This window comes from Cucumis melo, chromosome 5, assembly GCF_025177605.1.
Source record: "Cucumis melo cultivar AY chromosome 5, USDA_Cmelo_AY_1.0, whole genome shotgun sequence".
NCBI classification, from domain to species: Eukaryota; Viridiplantae; Streptophyta; class Magnoliopsida; order Cucurbitales; family Cucurbitaceae; genus Cucumis; species Cucumis melo.
The window spans coordinates 9,481,035-9,501,015 of record NC_066861.1 but is presented as its reverse complement, the minus strand read 5'-3'; the positions used below and the strand labels follow the sequence as shown (position 1 = coordinate 9,501,015).

The window sequence follows — 19,981 nt, the reverse complement described above, 5'->3', positions numbered from 1 at the left end:
ATACCACTTAAGTAATGAAGAACTCGCTTCGCAGCCTGCTAGTGAATATCAGTGGGTTATTGAAGGAACTGACTTAAATAGTTGACAATGTAAGCAATGTCGGGCCTGATGCGCGTAAGATATTGCAATGCTCCAGTTGTACTCTGATAAATGAATGGATCCTTAAGGGGAGTTCCTTCAAAAGTTTAGAGACGTTTTCCAACCACATTAGGAGATAAGGCAAGTTTCAAGTAATCAAATTGAAGTTTGTGAAGAAGATCAGCAACATATTTTCTTGATTTAAAATAAAACCAGATTCAAGAAATTCACTTAAAAACCGAAAAATAGTTTAAGGTGTCTGTCGCCACGTGCCCAAGATGACGCGGAGCGGCCTACGTCCTCAAAATGGGTTAGTTTCAAATCAAAATAGAAGTCGCCACCAATCCTTTTTACAGTTTGATTGGACACTGAAATAGAGTAAACAATTTATAAAAACGTGGTCTGCAAAAACTAGAATCGAGTTCGGGAGTCATTTGTGTATGAAGAAGGTGTTAACACCTTACAACACTCGTTTAAAAAATGGTGGCCAAATTTCAAATCTTGAATTGAAAATATTCTTTAATTTTTTTTAAAACAACCAATGTGTTATTTTACCCCTCATTACTCCAATATTTGAAGCAATGATTTCATAAAATAGGTGGAGAATACTCAATCAATTAGACTATATTGAAGAAAATTTTCTCATCTCAAGAAAGTGAGAAATTTGTAAAATTTCTCAAAATCTATCGTAGGAATAGTCTTCTAATAAAAAGATATTTAAAAAAACAATAATTAAAATCATTTTCTATTAGAATCAAATCTCGGACTCCCAAATATGTGATCCCTCACCTCAAGAATTCTAAGAAATTGGACTTCCAACTTTCCTAGATTTTTTTGTGGGATTATGTTTAAGAAAAATGGTATAAGTTATTAGAAAAGATTGATTAAGAAACCTTATGAAATCATAGATTAAATTTTGAATGTTTTAAAAACATAAAAATATATTATAACTTTAAAAGAAAAAATTCTAAATGACATAAAAAAGGAGTTTTGTGAAATATTTTAAAACTTGGAGAATTTTAAAATAAAAGGATTTTAAAATATTGAAATTTTTTTATTAGAAATAATTGATAATTTTAAATAAGAAATAATGAGGCTTAATAGGAAATTTTCGATAAGTAGAAACAAGAGTAAATGAAGCATCATAACAAATTATGCAAACATAAAATAACATATTAAGATTTTAATGAAAAAATATTTGAGATCGATCTCGGACCTCCAAAGAATCGATTTCCTCACCTCAAGAATTCTAAGAAATTGAACTCTCAAATTTTCTAGATTCCGTCGTCGGATGTTTTTTTTAAAGAAAAATAATTTAAAATGTTAACAAATTTAAACAATTATTAGCAATAATATATTAAATTGAACACAAAATAAGGGAAAAATAAAATATTAAATAACAAATAAAAGACAAGAACATGTTAAAGAAGCAATAATCATGATGAGGAAAATATTAAAGAAGCAATAATCAATGCTATAAAAAGAAAAAAGAATTAAATATATAAATAAAAATGATAATTACAAAAAAGTAAAGATGCAATATATAGAGAATAAAGCTTAAGAATAAATTAACAAATAAAAGACATAATAATGAATAAAAATGAGATAAACAATGAGGTATGAAGAAATATATAATAAATAAAAATGTATATATAAAAAAGAGAAGCTCACAAGATAATAAATAAATAATTATGAGAGAAAGAAAAGTAGAGAAACAAGAACAAGAATAATAAGTAAATATTTAATCATTTAGTTTTTTTTTTTTTTTTTACATTTTTTATGGAAGCTTGAAGAAAGATAAACAAAATAATGAGAATAGTAAGAATAAGGAAAAAATAAAGAACTTTGAAGGAAATAAACAAAGTAACAAGAAGACAATGAAGAAAAAAGAAAATAAAGAAATATTGAAATCCAACACACTAGACTCACTTGTTGTTTGAAGTGTGGATCATGGGGCCAAAGCCCTACCATACACCTCTAACTAAGTTACTAAGTTAGAGTTTTTTTATTGGATGGGTTTTTGGCATTGTAGGGAGAAATATGAAGATTTAGGGGGTTGCTAGAACAAAAGATAAAATGGATGTTGTAGATCTTTTGGTTTTTTTTTAAGATGATACAAAGGTTAAAAAAAATAGAGGCTATGAAAGAGGTTAGAGATTTAGAAGAGAAAGAGAGGATGTGAAGGTTGTAATAATATCTAGGATTTTTTTTTTTTTTTTTTTTTGTGGCCTTTTCTTTATATTGTGTTTGTTATGAATGAAGAAGAATGGATTATTTATAGCCAAAAATGCTTTTTTCAAATGGCTAGTTTTTTTTTTAATTTGAAAATAATACCAACTTTAGTATTCATATCAAAATGGCATGGAGCCTTTAATAACTAAAATCAAATTAAAAAAAGTTACCATATTCAGTAATTCTCCATCTACCTTAGTTACCCTAACCAAATAATTTAGTTACTTTAACCAAACTACTTACAAAACTTAAAAATTATTTAAATAACACTTTTTTTTTTTTTTTGAGAAAAAGGTAGTTAATCACAAAATTAAAAATAAGCCAAATTAAGGAAAAAGTTAATCTAACAATTAAATTGATTTTAAGTAATGTCGGACATTTTGAGAGGAGGATGGTGGTACCAAAGACCAAGTTTAAGCTTTCAAAAGGGGAGTATACTTGTTATCCATGGCTTGCTTCTATTTAGGCATCGCAAGAGCATCTCAAACGTAGGCCGGTTCGGTGAGACCAGTCAGTGGATCAAGAATCAAGTCAGGCTTTAGGTTTAAAATTTCAAATTTGGCTCAAGTGACCATGGGATAAGAGGCTATGGCTAGGATAGAAGAGGAAGAAGTGAACAAAGCTATGAGATGGAAATGAGAGAGGACGTTTGGCTAGGGTGATAGATTTTTGATTGGGAGAGAAATGGTCGGAGGAGATAAAGAGGATGAAGGGTTTACCGATGAAGGGGTAAAAGTCGAAATGATAGGAGTAGAAGGATGAACTGATGTGCAAATGTTGGTGAAATTGGAGAAGACAAGTTTGAGCTAGAATCAGAGGGAGATTGGGTCGTAGGGATTTGGTTGGACCTAGACAGGAACAGAGGTATATTAAGAGAGTTGGGTTGAAAATTAACAGAGAGTGGAGTGTCTGGAAATTGGATTGGAAGTTAGGATGGGAGCTAGAAACAGAGGTATAACAAGAGAGGGAGGCATCTGAGAACTGAGCTTGAAATTAGGCTGGGAGTTGGGCTGGGCCAGCGGGAAGAATTGAGAAAAAGGGTATCCTGCCTCATTAAATTTTATATGACAAGAGATATAAATCTTTCTAGATTTTGCAAGACAGTTAAAGTCTTTATGAACTAGGCTTAGGCTAAGATAGACACATTTTTCAAAATAGTGTTAGAACTTATTGGACTGATAGGGCCGATGACAAGGGTAACATGCACAACCTAAAATCTTCAATGCAAAGAAATTTAATTTTTGGGAGAACATTAATTCAATGGAAGATTTGCCTTTAAGTGTATAAGTTGGCATTCCAATTATTAACATAGTGGTTGTTAAAAAGGCATCCCACCAATAGTTCAAAGTAATGTTTGCTTGAGCAAGTAGAGTGAGTCCAGTTTCAACCACATGTCGATGTTTTCTTTCAACCCGACTATTTTGAGCTGAAGTATATGGACAAGAGAATCTACTGTTTGTTGGAATTTATGTCCTAAAACTCATACTTTGTTATTTGATTCAATAAAGTTTATTAGTGAATACTATAATCTTAAAACCAATAAATTAAGGTCCTAAGACTATTTTACTAAGTTTTTCAATTCACTTGAACTTTATGTAGAGACATAAACATGGATTAAGTTCGAGTTAATAACTCAAATAGTCTATAGTGTAAAAATAAGGTTGGGCACCTTATTTTGGAAAAACATTATAGATGCGGCACACTTCGTAATTAGTACAAACGATGTAATCCTGAATCGTTCATGTAAAGACATGGGAGTGGGGGCATCCTATGTAAATGGTTTGCGTAAGACTGGAACCACGAAATAGTCACTTTTAGTTATGACACCGTAAACTATAAACTGACTATTTCAATTATGATGACCTAGGTAACTTGATCTTAATTCTAAGCTAACTATGAACTTCTGTTCATTCGATAGTATCCTTAGATCTGCATAGGTGAGGGCAACTCATCTTCGCTGACCCAATAAGCCTCCCATTTTAGGGATAAGACCGAGTGGATAGGGACATAGGGTACAAGATAGAATTCACTCTTACCCACTTCTGGGATAGTAGATAGGTTGTTCCCTTAAGGACTGAATCTAAGTCTTGAACAAGGGGTCCGACCTTCTCATTGGCCCAAGAAGGTTTCAGGTTTATAGGTTGGACCTTAAACCAATTTTTCAATAGTGGATCAATGGGTCTTAAGGAGCAAGATGTAATCTTGGGGGTAAAACGGTATTTTAACCCAGCCAAGATTATGAACAACCTGTGAAGGATCGACTTATCATCATGGTTATATCAGGTGGACAAAAATATATCTATAGTGAAGGGAGTGCAACTATGAGTCTTTAGTGGAATGACTCATTAGTCAATGAATGTTGATTAAGCTTGGTCTAAAAATGTTTAGCCAGTTAATCTCGAATCGTTGGAGCCCATGATCTATAGGTCCAATATGTTCCCCTACTAGCTCATATGGATTCAACTAAGAACAATATGTTAAAATAACTCGAATTGTTCGAATTAGGAAAAGAGAGAGAAACCGACACGTATATAAGATATAAGTCGGTAGATATAAACTTTAAGCTTGTGTTTAAATATGATTTAAATAAATATGAATATAGATTTATATTTAGAAGCTTGGAAAGTTTTAAAACGGTCAAAGTTATAAAAGTCAACATGTTGACTTTTGACTTTGAAAATCAAAACTTTAACCGGAATTTATATTCAAATATGATTTGAATTTTAGAAAAATGAATGTGGATTCATACTCGGGAGGTTAGAATTAGTCAAGATGGGTAAAATAGCAAAAAGTCAAAAAGTTGACTTTTGACTAAGAAAATTCAAAGTTTGACTTTGACTTAATTGGTCAAATGACCAAATTGCCCTTTGACTAATTTCCTTTTTAACTAAATGTTAGTGGGAAATGTGGCAGCTTATAATGAATTAGAAGCCACTAATTCCATTAATAGTGAATGAATTAATTAGATGTTGAGATTATATGAAATAAATTGCATGCATTTTGCATGTAATTTTTCTATATAAACTTCTCATTTCAGAATGAGAAGATGATGATGATTCTCATAAAATTATCTAAACGATACACCTACCTCCATTTTTCTCTCTAAAATTTTCTTCATTAAATGAGTCCCACAACTCGGTTCTTAGTCTTGAGATTAGTAGGTCAATATAGTAGTTGTCTTTTGCTCGTAATCATCAAGGAATAAGAAGTTTTAGAACGAAGAAGAAGTTAAGAACTACAAAGGTAAGCTCATCGTTTACCTTCTCTATTCTTCGTTTAGGTCTATCGTTTAGTTGTTGCATGTTAATTTCTAAATCGTTTAGATGCATATAGAGTAAAGCATGATCCTAGTCTTTCGCTGCATGTTTTTCTGATGTTTTTCCCATCGCTGTTGACTCTCATATTTGAGCACAACTCATGTATCTTTTTATATTCATCGTCATTGTCAGATTGGATCCCTTTAATGGTTTTGTTAAATTGATCTTTTAACATACAAAACAAAGTGTTTAAAGGCCTCTATAGCATCATTTTACTTTTTAAGAGGGTAGATCCATGTATATCTGCTATAGTCATCCACAAACAATATATAATATCTAAAATCCATCAGATGAGCTAATAAGGGTTGGTCTCCACATATCAGAGTAAATCAGATCAAATGAAGTAGTAGCATGAGACTAAAAGTTAGGAAAAGGAAGGTTATGAGGCTTACCCAATTGATAGAAGTCGGAAAATCCTATTTCATGAGTATCATTAACAGATAAATTACAACTCTTTAAGATGGAACTTCAAACTTTTTTTAGGAAGGATGACCTAATCTTTTATGCCAAACAGCTTTAGACACAACCACATTAGTGTTGGCAAGATTGGTTCCTCCTGACAAAACAAATGCTGATGTGCTATTATTTTTATGCATAAGTTGTTGTCTCAAATTGCCACTATGATCTACTTCAACTACTTCCTTTACACTTACTGTTTCCAAATGATAAAGCTCATCCTTGAAGGTTCCTCTTAGCATAATTTGTTTTGTAGCTTTGTCCTTAATAAAACAATAACAACCATGAAACTTACGACACATATTATTGTCTTGTAGAAGCTTTGAAACACTCACTAGGTTTTTTGTAATATTTGGAATGCATAGGACATTTTTAAGTATTAGATCATTTTTGCCATTAATAAGATAAGAAGTACCAATACAAGATATAAGCAAACTATCTCCATTGCCTACTATAACTTTTTCAATACCTGAGTATTCAATCAGATTCAACATATTTGAGTACTCAACTGTGACATGATTTGTTGTTTCGTTGTCTATGTATCTATTTTGATCAATTACAGTTTCTGGTGTGGCTAAGGGATTTAAGTTTTTAGCAGTAAATAGAGTTGTTGGATTCAAATTTCCAGAAAAAGTTGGAGGGATTGTCCTCACGGTGTAGATAAAAGGGCTTGAAAATTCTTTATTAAATCTATTATAACAAAAAAGATTAGAGTGGCTATACTTACCACAAACTTGATAAGTGGGTTTACTATTGCAGCCTCTACCATGCCCAAGGTCGTTGTTGGATCAACTTGGTTGCCCATTAAAATTGTTCTTGTTATTCTTATGGAACTGTTAATTGTTATGGGGCCTGGACTCATTCGAACTTCGATTTTGAACCACATTTACAATTGCATTTTGGACAATATTTTTGGTATTCTTTTAAGTGTTTTGATGTTCCAACCTCTTTTAAAAAAATAAGGAGTTCTGATTGCATATCTGGCCACGATATTTTTTGTGTTTCTTGAATGACGGCAATCACAGGGTTGTAGACTTCATCCAACCCCAACAAAACTTTGAGAATAAGAGCACGTCGGGGGACAGGGCTTCCATCTTGGCTAAGATTATAAACATTAGTTTTCATAATTCTTAAATATTCTTCCATTTTAGAGTTACGTTTTTTGGTGGTCTGAAAAATTTGTCGAAAGAAACACTCATCTGCTCTTGATTGGACACCTAAAAGATTTTGAGTTGCTTCCCATAAGTCTTTATATTGGTAAAGCCCATAACTAGAACAACAACCTCTGTGTCATAGATATAACCAACCAAGTAGGAGAAGATCGTTTATTACCCATTGCTCAAATAGAGAGGATTCACAACCCTTATTGTGGCTGAGCTCTAGGAAGCCGTTAGCGCTACATCATCTCCTTCTTCCGTGACAGATGTGCTGGCAATGAACTTCAGTGGGCAAGGACTCTTATAGGACAAATGACCCTCAAGCTTTTATCCTTCAGAATGGGGAAAGCCAATGTATTATATAACAAAAATTTATTTTGATCAAGTTTGGTTGTGGTTAACTGATTAAGAATCTGATTTAATGGTGGATTGGAAAAGCTTTTCGAGGGAGTGTCGAGGACGGTGGGTTGGTAATGTTTACGACATTTCCAGGTTTTCCATTGAAGGCTTTTGATATCAAATTAGGGTTTTACGCTTTTCATATATTTTTAAAATTTTCCCCTTTAATTTATCTTGCAATAAATGAGGACCAAATAATCAAATTTATGCAAATGTCATCCCTTGATTTTGGAAAGGTAAAAAATTGTAAAAAGAATTAAATAATGAACATTTATTTTTTGTGAGTAGACAAAAATGTCCTATCCACTAGTAGGAAAGGTGCCTACGATGACAATTAAATGCTGGCATAAAAAGATTTCGTGACAGTTATTTGCAGTCATTGATGCGGCAGTCATGGAAAGCATTTTATGACAGTTCTACAAAACTGTCACGAAATGTGTTTTTCATGACAGAGAATAAATGTCACGAATTGTTTATTTTATGACAGATTATAAATGTCATTATTTTGTTTTATGACAGATAAAAACTGTCATTGTTTATATTTGATGACAAAGAATAACTGTCATTGTTTACATTTTATGACAAAGAATAAGTGTCATTATTAATCTTGTTGTGACAGATATTAAATGTCATTATTTATCATTTATGACTTTTATTAACTGTCATCATTTCATCTAATGCAATCAAAAGGCATAACAAAATTATAGTATAGCTAAGCTAAAAAACTTCAATGATCATTGAACACTCCATTGTTTCTTTCCAACCTAAGAACAAAATTTACGAGCTCAAAATTTACAGGTAAATCATATTGATTCATTTTTAGAATAAATAGTGATTTTATCGTAGATTTTTAACAAAATTTTCATAGTAGTACCATATCTAAAGAAGAAGTCATTTAAAGTATGAACTGAAAAGCAGTTAGACAAAGAACTGATCTACAAACCTTAAAGTCCTTAAAACTTCATGCAAAACTCCTGATTGTATTAGTGGCCAAATATCTTGCACCTTTAAGAGGATGATTTTGATAGATTTTATGGCATCATTATCTTTCTGCGCCTGCTCATGTATCATTGCAGGTATCTTAAGGGAGACAATGGTAGGTATGTCGTTGATAGAACTACCACGTGTAGTTGAGCATGACTCTCTCTCTGAATTAAACCCCAGATCAGATAATCCAATGTGTTTACTGTTGTGCAGCAAGTAAGCAAAAATGGTGCTTTGATCCATATTGTCGCCTAAAGCATGAGAAATCCCTCCAAGCAATGTAGTTGTATATGAAAATATTCTTAGTGGAATCCTAAGAATATTATTGTCCAAAGCAAGAGCTGAAATAGCTAGAACAATGTATGCAAACACCTTCACACTATCAAACTCAAGTTTCCCTTCAGATGTTGGGTCTATCTGAAGCGAATGACAAGTACAAGAGAGTTAACGGCATCATCATCATTCACCACCACCTGAAAGTAGTGAAAACAAAAGAACAAGAAAAAAATATTACCCATGAACATTTTATATAAGTTCCACCACATTGAGACCCCCCAACATAACTTTCTATCAACATAATTAGTAAAGTCTAGTAATTATAGACTACAAATAAGAGAACAACTTGAGAATAAACTAAACTAATTGAAATAGTAGATCGAAATGCATGGCTTTACTTAGTTGATAATATTATCCAAAATCAACTAAAACCAGTAATTCTCCTTAGTTGATTAGCTCAAGCTAGTAACAAATTACAAACAACAAGTTAAAATCGTGTTAAAATCGTGTTAGTGATAGACTTGATTATGAAGCTTTGTAAGCCTTTTAAGAATAAGCAGTTCGATAATAGCAAGTGCAAGAGAGAATTTGATGTAGTGCAATAGTAATACTCAAAAGACTGAACATTAAGGTTGAATAAATGAAGTCCAAACTTTGACATCAAGCTCAACAAATGCACTAGTAACACAAGTTTTCGTAGTAATGATCTCCATAACCATCCTTAATAACGCAAAACAAGTTTAAGAACCACTATGATGGTCTCAAACAGTCCATCATATTTGATTAAATTCATGAACCAATTACTACTATGTAAACACTTTGCTTTTTTTCCATCGAAACTGAGTTGATTAAATCCTGAAAAAATATCTCAAAGAGACAACTAAAGGATAAGAACTTACAGAGTAAAATACCGCTGGCTATGACAAGGTCCCAGTCAGGATCACTAATTGGAAAGTTCTCACCCCATGTATCTGAAAAGGAAAAAGATGATGTAAAAATATTAGATCTTTTCAAGAAGAGAAGTGCAGAAAAAAGATTTAAAAGAAAATCTCAGATAATGACAACTACATAGAATAATTTTATTGGGTGCTCCTGAAAGACTGGAGAAAATGCCGAAACAGTAAAACCTAGGAAAGGGCGCTTCACTGCTTTAAAAAATCCAATGGGATGTGCCCTTTAACGAAAGGATAAGTTTAAGAGGTATACATCATTTCATCTCAGTTTTGTTACCTTTCATAAAGAGGAAAAAAAATACAATTGGTACCTAAAGTTTGGGGATTGTATCAATTAAACCCTCAAACTAATAATTATAGTCGCCTTATGTCTGGTCCAGTTGATGGTACTTGTGCAGATTCTTCTGAGTTGAAATTATGAAAATTGTGGGTCAAAATTACATTTAATACAATTTCTTTGATGCATCTGTAATGACTCAAACAAGTTCCAATGCTTAGAAACTACAAAAATGGTTTGGTGTAATTTCATTTACCTTGAGTGTTTCGAATGGCCAGAGCCTTAGCCTCATTTTCCCATGTTATCCAGCCATATATCTAAACACACACACACACACAAAAAAAAAAGGAAAAAGAAAAGGCAAGCTTCAAGATGTCATGGAGATGAAACAGAAGAATTTGAAGGCAGACTGATTATGAGATACATCAACCTTAATCATAGACAAGACAATGGCAATGAAGCTATACGAAACGTGGGTGACATCGAGAACGAATATTAGTCGAGCTGCTCTAAACTTTCATATAAAGCAAATGATTCATGACCCTAGAAAGCAAAGTAACAACATATTGAATAACAGATAAAATTTTCAATTCATCTTGACTCGAACCTTCTGACCAAGCATCATGTTAAAATCAACACTAGGTCATCTAAAAAGTTCAAATAGTTATTCTAACATGAATTTAACTATTTCAGCTAATTATTAAGGGCCCGTAAAGATTTAAATTCTTCGTCAAATTAAAAAAAAAAAGCACATTTTAAAAACTACTTTTAAGTTCCCAAAACTTGGTTTGGATTCTGAAAACGCCTAAAAAGTAGACAACAGACTAAAAAAACTATTAAGTAGAAGTAGACTAGCAGTGTTTATAAACGTAATAGTAAGAAACTGAATGGTTATCAAACAAAAAACAATAATTTAAAGTTAAATGAACCTCATCAGGCAAGCTATCAAAAGTACCTCAGGACAATACTCTTGTATCCCATCGTTATTGTGCTCCCTTGGAATAGAATCGTTCAAGCCTTGAGTTGCAATGAAAATATGTCTAACTCGTTTCAGATCAGTCTCCAACGCACAAGGATAGAAACGGTTGCTCAAGACAGATGACTAGACACAAATTCTTACAACAAAAACAATCCAGTGACCCATCAACAATGAAAGAAGTCCAAAAAGCATCAGCTCTGCTCAAGAAAACAAAACCCAATCAAGAAACCATTGAAACAAATCAACCCAAAAGAGGAAACAAAATCAAACAGCCATATTTCTGATATCTCACCTTCTTTAATCTTCTTTAATACAACAAGTAATGATTTTCTCTTCCTCCTATTCAACCACTAGCAAAAAAGATCAAAAGGGTCTCAATCAAAAGATTCAAAAAACAAGATTCCATCAAATACCCAGAAAGAATCAGGATCGATTTTACCTTTTGGTCTGTTTCAGCGTGCCTTGGAAGAAAAATCCAAAAGAAACCATGAGAGTGACCACTGTGGCAAAAGCCCGAGTGGGGGTAATGGCTAATAATCGTCCCTCTTCTCCCATTTCCGCAGCTTGGACCGATCGATTAATTCATTGTCTGCAAATAACCATTTCAGCTGTCTCCTCAAGTATGGGATTCATCAGAAGCAATCACATTAATTGCAGCAATGAAATGGAGGGCTATAATGTTAGCCAAAAACAGAGACCATCAGGAGGTGGGGGGTCAGGAAATTAAAGAAGCCACCAAGCATTATTAGATGTTTCAAAGCTAACAAGTCAAATAGGGTTTCCACTTGATGTTGTGATTCTTCAACTATGGCACTGAAATTTCTAAAACTACGAATGTGGGTGCATCAATCGTTTTCCAATCCTCATGGAAGAAAGGTTAAAGAAGTCATATCATAAATCATAAAGAAGACAAAAGAAAGCCAGCGAGGGAGAGCTTGACTCGGCAAGGGAGAGAGGTTCAGAAGGAGAAGAGGAAGGAGCACGGAATTTGGGATGCTGCAATGTTGTTGTTGTGCCCTAGCAGAAGAAGAAGAGGAAGTAGATGGTGATTGAGCATTGGACGAGAAAAGAGGGCACTTTAACATTTATGTAAGTTTATGTAAGTTTAACACTTTAACACTTTAACATTTTTGTTACATTTATGTAAGTTTCTTATATATATATATATATAGAGAGAGAGAGAGAGAGATAGAGCTTTGAACGCTCGACCTCTATTTTAAAAAAAATGTTAAGAAGTAGACGAGTCTCTCACCTCAACTTCTTTTTATCATTTTCTCTTCTAATTTGATTTTTATTTCCCCATCATCTCTTCTCCCCTATATTTAATTTTTTTTATATTTTTTTAACCATTTTCTTAATTATTTAATTTTAAAAAAATATAAATTTTAATTTTTAATTATTATATGTATGTTTTAAAATAATACTTAAAAAAACATGATAACCATTTTAGAATCATTAGTCATATTAATATCGTTGAGAGAGTAAGGCAAAAAGTAAAGATAATATCAAATTTGATCATCTAGCCTACTTGATATTAAGAAATTCATTTCCTAATTTAGGTAGGATCAAAATAAATCCTACTCAAATTCCTTATAATGGTTCCATATGAGTTATCTAATAATTTATTATTTCTTTTCTAATATTCAATTTCCTTATTGACTTAAACACTACTGATGTAACGTGAGGGTAACAAGTTTTCTTCGACTAAAATTTGATATCAATATATGTGTGCGTGTTACATGTACGTGTGTGGGGAGTAGTAAAAGGATTAGCATAGATATTGAGGAGAGAGGGAGTAGTAAATCTACACGATCTTCTACCAAATCTAAATGAAACAATCGTGTACTGTACAATATCTTGTACCAAATCTAAACAAAACGATCATGTAACAAATTTAAATGATCATGGTAAACGATCGTTTAGATTTGTAGTAAAGGAAAAGGAAAGGACAAAATATTGGTAATGAATAAAGAATAAAGAGATGCTTTCGAGGATGAGAGATGACAAAGAAGGAAAAAATTATGGAAGAGTCACGAAGAAATCACGAACAAGAAGACCTTGAGAATGTGGAGAAGTATTAATATATACAAAATACGCAGGTATTCAACGCGAAATTTAAAATCAATAAGGACAAATCTAGAATTTATGAAAATACTGAGTGGCTTCATGGGCTTTTATTTTTTTGTTACACGAGTAGTAAATATTTTTGGGTTTTCTTTTATATATGTAATTATTCTTTGTTTTATTGGCTCAAACTAATTTAATTCTTGTTTTTGTGAATCATGTGATTTTTTATTAATTCAAATTTTGTTATTAGTGTTTTTCTATAATAATTAATTATGTATATTTTTATCTTTTTTTATATAGAAAATGTTTTTTTTATAATAATTAATTATGTATATTTTTATCCTTTTTTTATATAGAAAATGACAAATAAATATGTGTTATTTATGTTGTTTACAAATATGGTCATATAATTGATGGTGTCGATGGAGTTAATTATGACTAACCTCCATGTGGAAACTTAAATGGTGCATTTGTATGTGATGAGTAAGGTAGATTTGGGCATAAACTTAAATGCATAACCAACACTATATGTACGATGTACTTGTTATACATGCACCAGTTCAAAGAAAACGTGCTCAAGTGCAAGAGCCTAATGAATTGGAAGAGGTTGACCAACACGTGGAAGAAGTACCTCCTATGACAATTGGAACAAGATATTATAATTGGTTACTTTAGTCCAATGAGGATGATGTCGGCATTTGGAACGAGATATTATGATTCAGGAGTCAGTCAATCGTTAGACTTCGAAACAGGATATTACAATACGGAGGCATGTCCATCATCGTCAAACTTTGGGTAAGGATACTATGATTTAGGGATCGATCCATCATCTTCGTAATGAGTATTTGTACAAAGAAGTGCTTATAGCGATACCCGAGCAGACAGATGAGCAATAACAACAAAGAGAATCATGAAGGACTAGAGCAACAAAGAATGCAGAGTTGATGACGACAAGTAACTAGAAATCAGCGATGTCTAGGTTGTCAAACACATTGATTTTTTTTTTTTTTTTTTGAATAAAAATTGTTAAATTATTGTATTAGACATTCTATTTTATATTTAATTATTTTCCAATCACAAGCAATTAAAAAAACTTAAAGCATTCAATTAATACAAAACGAATAGATTACAATAGTTAATATCCATAAATTGAAAAATTAACGTAAACATAAATTGAAAATTTTTTAAAAATTTCATCAACATAAAAATACAAAGAACACACTTCTTTAATAAGTTTCAATAACAATAAAATTTAACCAATTATTCATAAAAAATAAAAAATCGATCTTTACGTGAGAGAGAAAAATAAATTAATATTAAATTAAAAGGATAAGAATATAAATTTTAAGAAGGAAAAATAAAAATAAAATAGAACAAAGAAGAAAAAAGAGGAAATGGACTTTGGTAGAAAAACAAACTTCATCATTTTTCTAAATAGTTTTTGAAAATGTATTATTTCAATAAAGAGTTTTTTAAAATACAATAATAATAATAATAATAATAATAATAATAATAATAATAATAATAATAATAATAATATGTTTTTCTAAATGGGAGGAGAGAGAAAAGTGTCGGTGGAGAAGAAAGAAAAGGGAATCCTAGAGAGAGAAAGCAAGTGGTGCACATCGAGTTTGTTGGACGTCCTCAATGTCTATTTTACCCTCACTAATTTTCCTTTTTTCTTTTTTCTTTCTTTTTATTAAAATACTTTTTCTCTAATTTATGATTCCACTAACAAACAAACAAACAAACAAAGCTATGCAACTCTCACTTTCGTCACAATTAATTCCCATAGAAACACACAAAATTTCTTCTCTATATTATTTATATATTAGTTAGATGTCATACAATTATCTAATAATTTATCTATTTAATCCATTACTAATCAGAGGTGCTTCTAAACATATGCTGAATTTTTAAATTAACAACACGACTCTAAATTTTATAAGTGTATATAATAGTGAATTTAAACATTCAATTTTGTCATTCTCTACCAATTTAACCACAATTTACATATATTTATTTTTTATATTGTTCGTTCAAATTTCATATATTACTAAAAAATTGTTTAAAATATAGCCACGACACTTATGAAAATTAATTTATAATTAGTTCAATTAAATATGAAAACTTAAAAAGACTAAAATTAAATTAAATAGTACCCAAATTATATGAAGGAAAATAAAATTTTGAGCTTGAATATTTTCTCATTTAGTGAAACATATATAGTTTTATTATTATTGTTATTTATTTAATTTGATTTTAACAAGTTTATTATTATTATTATTAATAATAATATTATTATGGAACATTAGCCAACTTTATTAATGTACTCATTGTCCTCAACATGTCCACTTCTCATATGATTATTGCTTTCCTAAGTTTTAAATACTTTATCTTTGGAGTAAAGATAGACCATAATATACAACATAATCATTTTAGGTTATAGAGTGTGTGAATCATACATGTTCCATGCACAATCTCTTAAATTAACTATTTTAATTTGGTCACCTAACATAATCTTTTCTCTCTTTTTTTTTTTTTTCTTTTCTCTTTATGAAAATAGCATGATATGGAAAAAAAATTATGACTCAATATATATATATATAAACAAACTTTAAAAAATAGTTGAAAATCATTTTTGTTGGTATCTAAAATAATGGGAAAGAAGTATGAATGTGATGTGAATGACAGAATATTTGGAAAGATTTAAAATGCATATTTTGATAATTGAGATTATAGTCTAGATTTGTAATCTTGTTGACCATATATACATTCTTGATGGGGATTTTACATATTTTGGAATTAGACAACAATCTGTGCTTTTTAGATATATGTTGTTTTTCTTTTGTACTAGAAAATTAGGACATTCCTCATGCAATACATATAGTGGAGCTTAGAGATGATTTGTTGTTTTTTGGTTGAATTGATGTATGATAATTTAAATAGCATAAATCAATATTTAATTATTGAAATATTATTCAACAATATAACCTTGGAATTAGATATTTGTTAGAGTTCTGGGAGTAAAATAAAAATATAAATTTATACACAGAATCTTTTGTGTAGTTTATATATATATATATATATATATATATCCATAAACTTTATTTAATTCCTAATAAGTTGAGTATTGTATTTAAGTTATTAAGAAGAGAAAAGTTAAGGTTTGAGTTTCTGAGTTGACAAAATGTGTTGTACTAATTCAGAAGAATGTTGCAACTGTGAAGTAAAATCTCATAAATAACCTTTTTCTTTAGATGCTCCTAACAAATTGAGTACGTGATCATTTTCATTTTATTTAAAATCATTCTAATATAAAGTTTAGACTTAGGTTTGTCCTTCTAAAGTTCAGACATGCCAATAAATCATTCCTTCGTATTGATTTAAATTATCAACAAACTATTGTTAAATAGATGTTCGTTACATTTCATAAGCCACTTCGTCCACAATCTCTTCTAAATTGTCATGTCTTGAAGAATACTCTTTTCACATCTCATCAATTTGTCATATGTCTTGAAGATATCAACGGTTGGTGGTCAAGTAACACATCTCATGTTTACCAAATTTTTTATAAATAATGATATTTTATGGATTTTGTTAGTTAAATTTTCATGTGTAGAATTTTTTTTTTTTTTTGGATTTTCTATTTTCTTATTTTTAATTTTTATTTATTTTGTTTTATTTATAATATTATATTTTTTCGATTTTCATGTTCCAATTATGCCTCATTTTTACATCATGTTATTATTACCGATCTTCTCCTCCTCCTTTGAAGGTATGCCAATTTTTTCTCCCATTTTATTATAATTAATAAAATTAAAGATTATTTTGTATGTTTGATATATATTAAATTTCTAATTTAATTACAATATTTTGTAATAATGTTATCTTGAAAAATATTACAAAAACACAATTTCTAATTTGATACTAATAGTAATTATTATTTATCAAGAATAGTTGATGCCGAAATACATCGAGATGTCATTAAAAATATGATCATCATAAAACAATTATTCTTTCTAAAGCTCGTTATAAATTGATGTACTTGAGGCTCCAAAATTTTAAATCAATATGTTAGAGAAGAGTTTTTCTACACTTCGCATATGCTTCTGCAGTAGAAATATCTAGAGAAACATTTTGTAGAATATTATGTACTTATCTAATATAAAGGCTTCTCTAGATGAATGAAATAATAAGTTATTGATTGAAAAAGCATAAATTTGAGTGGACTAAAGAACCAACATTTCTTAAAGTGAATGTTGTAAAATTTAATAATAGTAAATGAAAAATTATGAATCTTGGCCAACTAGAACAATCTCATTCCCTAAAGTGAATGTTGTGAATTTGACAATTGTAATCGAGGTTAAAATCGCAGTAAAGAAATAAATAATTATTTTTCATGGTTGACTATTATAATTATCCAATTTTTAAAAGAACCGCATGAGAGGATGATCATTAAAAAAAAGCTCCACAAAAAAAAAGATGTAGAAGCAAATTTGGCATATCAAAGTAAAAATATATTTGACTCATCCAGTATGACAAATTTGGATCGAATAAAATTTGAATCTCTTGAAGAAAAAATTGACATGTTTGATAAAGTAGCAAGTATTTTCTTTATGAATTTATATAATAATTATTTTTTTTATCTCTCATTTTTATTCTTTTGTATTCTAAGTTTGGTTTCTCTCATTGTAGTTAATTAGTTTAATGAATAAGCATGCGAAGCTTTCTTATGCTGAATAACTAAAAAAACAACGATGAAGATATATGTCAGACAGACAGTGCACCTTACACACAATACTAACAAGTAAAAAATGTTTTTTACAAATATAATTGACATTTCTAGAAGCAAAAGTCAATATAATATCAAGTTCAGCAAAATTGAAGGATTTGTAAAAGCAAATACTATTTTGCCTAGAGGAATAAAATTCAGAATTGATAATGCATTATTCTCTAGTCAATCAGAGAAATTTTTTTTAGTTTTAAGATTTGCATTGCAATGATTATCATATTGAAACTGATAGAAAGAATGAGATAGAATGATATATATTTATATAATATCTATTGTCTCAAACGACAGACGTATATACTAGAAAAGTTTATTTGCTTTATCTTCTGAATTATATTATACTCATATACGAGTAATTGAAATATATGCAACAATGAACTTGAAGTTCATGAAATCCAAACATACTTGCAATTTGGCACAATTGATTGAGTCACCAAGGTCTATAATGATGAGAAGAATTATTGAAAATTCACATGGACATCTATCAAAGAACTAGAAGACTTTTCAATCTAAGAAATTATATCATGTGATGTTTGCTCTCAATGCAAATTAATAATTAGACCATCACCAACTAAAGTGAAAATTGAGTCATTTATATTTCTAAAACGAATTCATGGTGATATATGCGAACCTATTAACTCACCAAGTTGACTATTTAAGCGTTTCATGGTATTAATGGACGCTTCCAGTAGATGGTCACGAGTTTGCTTATTATCTAGTAGAAATCTTACATTTGCAAAATTACTTGCTCGATCAAATAATTAAATTAAGAGAACAGTTTTCTCTATAATTAAGTTGATTTGTCTTAATAATGTTGGTAAATTTACATCCTAGGCTTTTGATAATTATTGCATGACAATTGGGGTAAGTGTTGAACATCCTATAGCTCATGTTCATACACAAAATGCTTTAGCATAATCATTTGTAAAACGTCTGCAATTAATTGTTAGACTATTGTTTATGAGAACTAAACTTTCTACCTTTTGTCAGTTATGAGAACTAAACTAAACGTCTGCAATAACAGCCACTTCTTTAAATCATGTTATAATTCTTCCAACGAAGGCAAGTCGAGAATGTGTATGGCTAAGATCAATGACTCAGCACACTCATGGAACATCTGACTTATTTTCTAGTAAAAATCTTTCACCGATGCTACACAAAGAGAATACAACATGTATAGCTCAAATCACATGAGATTATATTAAAGGAGATAGAACAAAACATATTTTACCAAAACTCTCTTATACACACATGAACTTGAAGAAAATGGTGACATCATAGTATAACAAATTTGTTTGAAAGATAACTTAGCATACTTATTTACTAAATCATTACCTACCGCAACCTTCAAAAAACTGGTGTACAAAATTGGAATGCGATGACTCAGTGATGTTCCATGAGAGTAAGTGTAAATTATATTTTCGTAAGTGTATAAATTATATGAAATATATTCTCTTTCTTTTCACTAGATTTTTTTTCCATTGGATTTTTTCTTAATAAGGTTTCAACGAAACATATTTCATATATGTAATAGACATGTAAGAGAGAATATTGTAAATATTGTTAAATAGATGTCCATTATGATCCACATGTCACTCCCCTCCACATCCCATCTACCTTTTGTCAAATATCTTGAAGATAAAAATTCTTAGTGGTCATGTAATTCACATTTTAGAAAATATACTTAAAATCTTAATCATATGGTATATCAATTTACCTAAACCCTAGTAGGAAGGTTCCATTTTTTCAAATAAAAATAATAAAAAAAGAAGTTGACAGAACAGAACACGGCAACCCCACGGTCGGAGTTCACACTCCCCTCAACATCGGATTCCTCTCATTGGTCGGAATTATTTTTTTTACTTTTTAATTATTTATCCCTTTTCCTATTTTAGATTCCCACTTGACCCAAAACCTTGTTTTTTCTTTCAATCTTCATATACAAATAAATAAAATAAATGAATTTTCTTTTATAAAGGAAAAAAAAAAAAAAGTAAAATACCTTTTAGCATTA

At 30.3% G+C, this 19,981-nt stretch overlaps 1 long non-coding RNA gene across 1 annotated transcript; it reads right to left on the bottom strand.

Annotated features, from left to right (window-relative positions):
* Positions 1 to 9,795: 9,795 nt before the first annotated feature.
* LOC107991527 (uncharacterized) lies at positions 9,796 to 12,166 on the bottom strand. Its single transcript, XR_007820695.1, has 5 exons — positions 11,548 to 12,166; positions 11,401 to 11,458; positions 11,085 to 11,305; positions 10,386 to 10,446; positions 9,796 to 9,870 (listed from the first exon to the last, which is right to left on the bottom strand). It is a non-coding gene; the product is annotated as an uncharacterized LOC107991527 (long non-coding RNA).
* Positions 12,167 to 19,981: the final 7,815 nt, after the last annotated feature.